Source organism: Alligator sinensis, unplaced genomic scaffold (assembly GCF_000455745.1).
Source record: "Alligator sinensis unplaced genomic scaffold, ASM45574v1 scaffold521_1, whole genome shotgun sequence".
Taxonomy (NCBI): Eukaryota; Metazoa; Chordata; order Crocodylia; family Alligatoridae; genus Alligator; species Alligator sinensis.
This window is the reverse complement of record NW_005842374.1, coordinates 45,281-51,280: the sequence shown is the minus strand read 5'-3', so window position 1 is coordinate 51,280 and position 6,000 is coordinate 45,281. Positions and strand designations below refer to the sequence as shown.

Genomic DNA, 6,000 nt, shown 5'->3' with positions numbered 1-6,000 from the left:
TTCCCTCTACACTGGTGGAGCAGTGAGATTCTTCCAGGGTCAGTCCTGGGAAAAAGGAACTTGTTTATGATGTGTTCGAGTCCTGATAAGACTCAGAAAAAAATTGTAAAATATACTCAATCACAGCGATAATCTGCAGTTAGTCAAATCTGTTCTAAACAATTACGCAGAAGTTGTTTAAGGAAACAGGAGAAAGAGCTGTACGTATAGGGATGCAATGCAGCCCCAGTTCAGGAGGTAGGTTGGGGGTGTTCTTCTGAATAGAAATGTACTTAAACATGAGCACATATGCTGTTAGGGTCTGTGTTTCTGGAATGATCTTGAGGCAGACGATGGCCTAATAAGTGAGAAAGCATTACAAGTACAGGTTTCACAGGGGTTTTTAAAATTTCTCTGCCCAATCTTCTCCCTCCTCTTTAAATGATTCCAAAAATTTATTTGCATGGAGTTCATCTGCACCTGCTGCTTATTTTTCACCCCAAAACAGAATCCTATTTGTTACATGACAAATCATTTCAGTACAGATTATTTCTGCAAAAAACACAGGACAACCACTTCAGAAAAGGGATAAGCAGCAGGTGCACTTGATTTCGGTGCAGATGCCTTCAGTATTTACAAAACAGTACAGCAGAGTTGTTTCACCCTTTTCCCTGAGCTGTGACAAAAGTAGCACATGCGTGCACTGACATTTTCAATAAGGTAAACATTACTTCTGTAAAACTGACATCTTGACTTTTAAAAAAAATATTGCAACTAATCTATAATAAGTCCTCTTATCTTTCTGCTCTTTAACCTCTCCAGCATTTTTCCCCGCATACAATCTGTTTCACTCCCATCTAAGTTTAGACACCACTTAACCCAGAACTGCCCCCCAACTTGCTGTATATCACCCTCCTCAGAATTTCCTTCAAAAAAAATCTTTAAAACCCTTCCAAGAACGGCAACCCCCTTCTCCCCATCCTGCATGCACACGCTCACATCCACGCTTCAGCCAAGTACAGTCAACAAGCCCGAGGCAGAATCCATTCAGTCTACTCAGTGTCCTCTAAGCTGCGAGTCTAAGGCAAAAGCAGAAGAATTTCCCTCTGCTCCCCGAGGCCGTCCCAGGCGATCACCGAGGCTCGCTTTGGAAGGGGAAGAACTCCCTGCAGCTCCCTGGGGCTGCCCTGGGCTGGGGTGGGGGGAAGCCCCCCAGGGCAGGGGCTACCCAGTGCCCCCATGCTGGGCTGCAGGGGCACCTGACCTGGATGATTCCTTCTCTCTCCCTTCTGTGGAAGTGGGTGAAGCAGTCAGCAGCTGGGAAGGGGGAGAAGGGAAATTCCCTTCAGCTCCCCAAGGTTGTCCCAGCTAGGGGACCCCAGGCCTGGGATGGAAGTCCCCCAAGGTGGAGGCTCCCCAGTGCCTGCACACCCCCCCCCCCAGGCCTTGGGAACTCCTCCCCCTCCCTCATGTGGCAATGGCAAAGGCAAGCAGGTATGCAAGGGAGGTGGGGAATCCCCCCTGAAGGGAGAGGGCTGCAGAGGGGTGAAAACCCTCCACCATAGGGGCTCTTTCCCCACCTCCCCTGGCGTGCTGTGTAGACCCAGGCTCTGTTCCCCTGGCCCTGTCCCTAGGGGCTGACAGACGCAGGCTAGGGGGCAGAAGGGCAGGGCAGTCCCTGCTCTGCTGGAGCAGACAGCACAGCCCAGGGCTGCAAAGCATCCTGGGATGCTGGGGGACTATGAGTTAACTTCAGCTAGGATGCAGTCTGGGACAGAAGTTCCATAAACCAGTTTGACCTAAATCAGTTAAGTCTGATACTACATCCATCCAGGTTGATCTTAAACTGATTTGAGTGATTTTGAAAATGCATTATGTGCACTGAACTTCTGTTCTCTTATAGGTTTACCTGTTATTTGCTTGACATGGGCTGTATCGTGTCCTCAGTAGCTATACAAAAATACTGTGCAAAAAGTTACATTGTACAAAGCACTCTATATGGAAGGGAGCTCAGTCCATCACCTTTTTAAAAGATGAAACAAATCACCAGTCATCACACCTTCAAAATAAATAATGATGGTGAAATGGCCACACACCAACCTTAACATTTTCTACTTGTTTCAAGGAATTATTTTATGCACAGCCAGTTAAAATGGAAATTTCTACTACCTAACTTCATCTTTAACATGATAGAACACTTCTGGGAAAAAAAAGAAGAGTTAATCTGAATGATGAATACAGAACCCCACTTACTGATGTAAATAATTGAATTGTACTTTAAACTCATCAACAGGCATTGTTATCTCACTACATGTAGGAAAGAAGCTTTAAAACTGAAATATTTAGTTATAGATGATTATCTACATTTTTTAGTCTTATATCTTCATAATACTTGGATATCCATGTTCCAGTCACCACATTTGAATACACTGGTGCTAAGAAGACTACTATTACTGAAGTTAGAGGGTCTTATTCTGAAATGGCCTAATACATCCACTGAAGTACTGAGCCCCCTCAATCCCAAGTAATTTCCATGGGAAATTAATATATAGTAGCTTTGGGCAGAAAGACCCAGATTTTTAAAGGTACTTAAAAATTGAAATATTTGAAATCATAGAGAAATCCTTTAAAAATCTCTTCTAAAGTCACTGAAATCAATAAGATTGTTTCTATTAATTTCACTGGTTCTTGGATCAGGGCTAGTATAAATACCAACAGTTTTCACACTTACTTATTTTCAGATACACTGGCCTTAAAAAAAACAAACAAACCCCAGCCCTACATATTTACATTGTTTTTAAAAATTCATGAAGTTGGAATTCAGCCAACTTTTATTTAAGTATGAACAAATCAGATCGGCAAGTTCATCCATAATTTATAAAGCATTCAGAATTATGCCAAAGAACATCATGGGGGTTTTTTGGGGTTTTTTGTTTTGTTTTGTTTTGTTTTATCTGCTAGAGCAATGTTTCTCAATCCATGGGTTACAAGCGAAAAATGGGTCGCAAGAATATATGAAAGGGTCATGAACAAACTTGCTTCTAGCTAAAATACTGGTGGCTGCTTCTAGCAGTTGCAAGATTATTGCTTAAATTATAACCTAAAATGAAGAATAAAGAGCAAATCTTGCTACAAACCTAAACAAATAGTAAAATATGGAATATTTAATTGTGTGTCAATCTTTTCAAAACTTTTACTAGTTACTTACTCTCTTCATGCTACTGATTTCTAGCAAAGAGCTTGTCACTGAACATTGGATTTGACATGATCTTGAACATCTTTCAACTCAGTAGAGCCTAAATTCCTGAGCTTTGAGTACTCAGCATTAAAATTCTCTGGTCTAGGGCAGATTTGGCAAAAGGAGCAGAGAGCAACCTGAGACAACAGTTGATGTAGGCCCTCTTGGCTCATCAGATATGGCACCTGTATTATTAAGAGCAAATATAGTATAGTATCATTTTAGAATTTTTCTAATGTGGGAAAAGTAGCAGGACATTCAGTTTTATTGTCACTAACATACTTAGGTCAAAAACTGACCTGAATTTAACTTGTACAACAAGCATAAGGCAGGTTTGAAAACTTGAGATGTTACAGATTTGCTGTTCTACAACATCCTCAGACAGTTCTTCTAAACTTTACATCAGCTGCCCTCAACCCAGGACCTCTGCTGCCCAGTAGGCAGGACCTGGCACAGCAGGGCAGAGGCGAGTGGGAAAGCTCAGTGCTGCCACTGGGAGTCCTGCACCACCATGGCAAGATCCCCCCCCTGCCTGCCCAGCAGCAGTGGGGTCGGGGGTGGTGGCACAGAGTTGTGCCCCCCTGCTACAGCTGGGCAAGCAAGGGCCACCTTGCATATGGCAGCACAGGGTTCCTGGCAATAGCACTGAGGCTCCCTGCCCCATTCTGCCCTGCTGCGCCAGGTCCCACCTGCTGGGTCATGGAAGCCACATGGTGGGGAGGGCAGCAAGGCAGGGAGCCCCGAGCCTGTAGTGAGCAGCCCGCATCTGTCCATCCATCCCCTCCCCCTGCCACAGGCTTCACGTCAGCTGTGGGCAAGGGGGAGCTGGGCTCTGCACTGCACTCTGCCACAGCAGCCACCGCCTCCCACATGTGGCGGCCAGGGCTTGGGTGCTGCTGGGACAGCAGGGGGCTGTGGACCTGGGCTCTTGGTCCCATAGCCCCGGCAGCTGGGGGTCCCCTCTGGCAGGGCTGGGGAGTAAGGGGCACCAGCAGGACTGGGGGGCTGTGGGTTGGTAGTGAGGGGCAGTGGCATGAGCAGGGCACTACACCGCACATCAGGGCTGCTCAGCACCACAAAAAACATTGTGGGGGGGGGGTGGAAACTGGGACACAGATGCAGCTGGACCCACATCTTCATGAGCAAAAGGGGGCAGGGGGAGCTCTGATTTTCCATGATAAAAAACCCAAAATCAAACACCAAAATGTATCAGTATTTAGAATATATTTTATTGTAGCGATTGAGGCACTGGTGGGCTTCTAATTTATTTTAAAATTGTAAATATATCAATCAAACTTGGTACTCAACTGATACCTACATATAGTGGCATTTCATTTTAATTGCAGAAAAACACAGATGGGTGGGGATGTGGGGCGGCTTAATCAGAGAATTCGCAATTTTTCAAGAGAGAAAACCAGGATCCCTGGTCATGAGACTGTGGAGTTTGCAAACATGATACAGCTACACATATGTAAGTAAATAATGAGATGGTCTTTATTAATGGAACAGTCAACTTGAAATAACAAGAATCAACATAAAATAGCTGCAGGACCTACACCTATTCTCAACTCTTCCTGCTAGTTTTTGTGGTGGTAAAATCCTATTCTCCTGTTTTTGATAAAGTTATCTGTACCCTGTTGGTGTATTGTGGAAGGTCCATGTTGACCCAAGGGAAGCACTACAGTTAAGTGCATGTGCTATGCCCTCAGATGAATAAATGTTTTGGATTTTCAAAACTGCCCACAGAGCTGAGCACCAAGTTTTGAATAAGTGCACCACTCCCATCTGACCCACAGCGAGACATGGACATCCATTTCTCTTATGCATCTTGAAAAAAAAATATGTTCCTCTCCCTGTTTCATCTCCTCCAGATTAGAGTCTCTTAGCTGTAAAGATATTTCAGAGAAAAGTAGAATTTTAAATTTAGAGATCTCTATGTACAATGACACAATCAAAACTTTCCAGACTAGTCAAAGTTTTGAGAACACACCATCAATGGGGAAGCAGCAGAGAGGAAAAAAATGTGGTGTTTAGTTTCAGATGTACATTACTATACATTTAAGAGATTGCCTGGGAAATGTACTGTAGTCCGGGTTGCTAGATATAGTGCAACTAAAAGAGTGCTGAATAAGCATCTTTGACATTACTATCTCCTTGGCTATTTTTGTGACGTGTTGGCATGCTGACTCATTTGTAAGAATCCAGCTTATTAGGAATGTTAGGAAAGCAAACAGTATAGCAAGATATAAGAATAAGCAAATTCTTGCCAAAATGGATGAAGGAATTACAATCCACAGGTATCAAATTCTGATTAGCCACACCCTTATTGCTGAGCCACTTCAATCCAAATGATTGTTTTAGCAGCTTTCCATTGCTAAATAGCAGAGGGGTGGGAGCAGGAACTCCAGCATGGAATATTTGAGCAACTGTGAAGCCAAAAAAAAAAAAAAAAAGTTAAGTTTAGTCACAGTGCTTGCACCACAGATGTCGTCCAGCCAAGCCATGTCTCCTCAACTCATTCTTCCTTAAAAGTCTATTTATAAAAAGATTCCAAAAACACAAAAGCGGTGCTAAGAAGGGAGTCGCTTTATGCAAACAGCACTGTGGACTGGTGCAGTAATTCAGTGTCTGGGTCATATAAGGGAAATAACTCACAAATATTGACTTGCTGCCTCCAATTTTGAACTTGCAAGATTGTGTGTGTACAGGTACGGGCAAATAACAGTACCACTTTCATGCCTTGCAAGGTAAAAAAAAAAAAACAAAAAAAAAACCAAAAAACA

At 43.5% G+C, this 6,000-nt stretch overlaps 1 protein-coding gene across 7 annotated transcripts in view; it reads right to left on the bottom strand.

Annotated features, from left to right (window-relative positions):
• ATP7A (ATPase copper transporting alpha) overlaps window positions 1-6,000 on the bottom strand; it is a 57,528-nt gene that overhangs the window by 40,064 nt on the left and 11,464 nt on the right. The window contains exon 1 of one of the 7 annotated variants that reach the window (XM_025210826.1): window positions 979-998. The exons of the other annotated variants lie outside the window; for them this stretch is intronic. The gene's annotated coding sequence lies outside the window, so the exon portion shown is untranslated. Of the gene's footprint in view, window positions 1-978; window positions 999-6,000 lie in introns of those variants that run through there. 7 annotated transcript variants of the gene reach the window in all.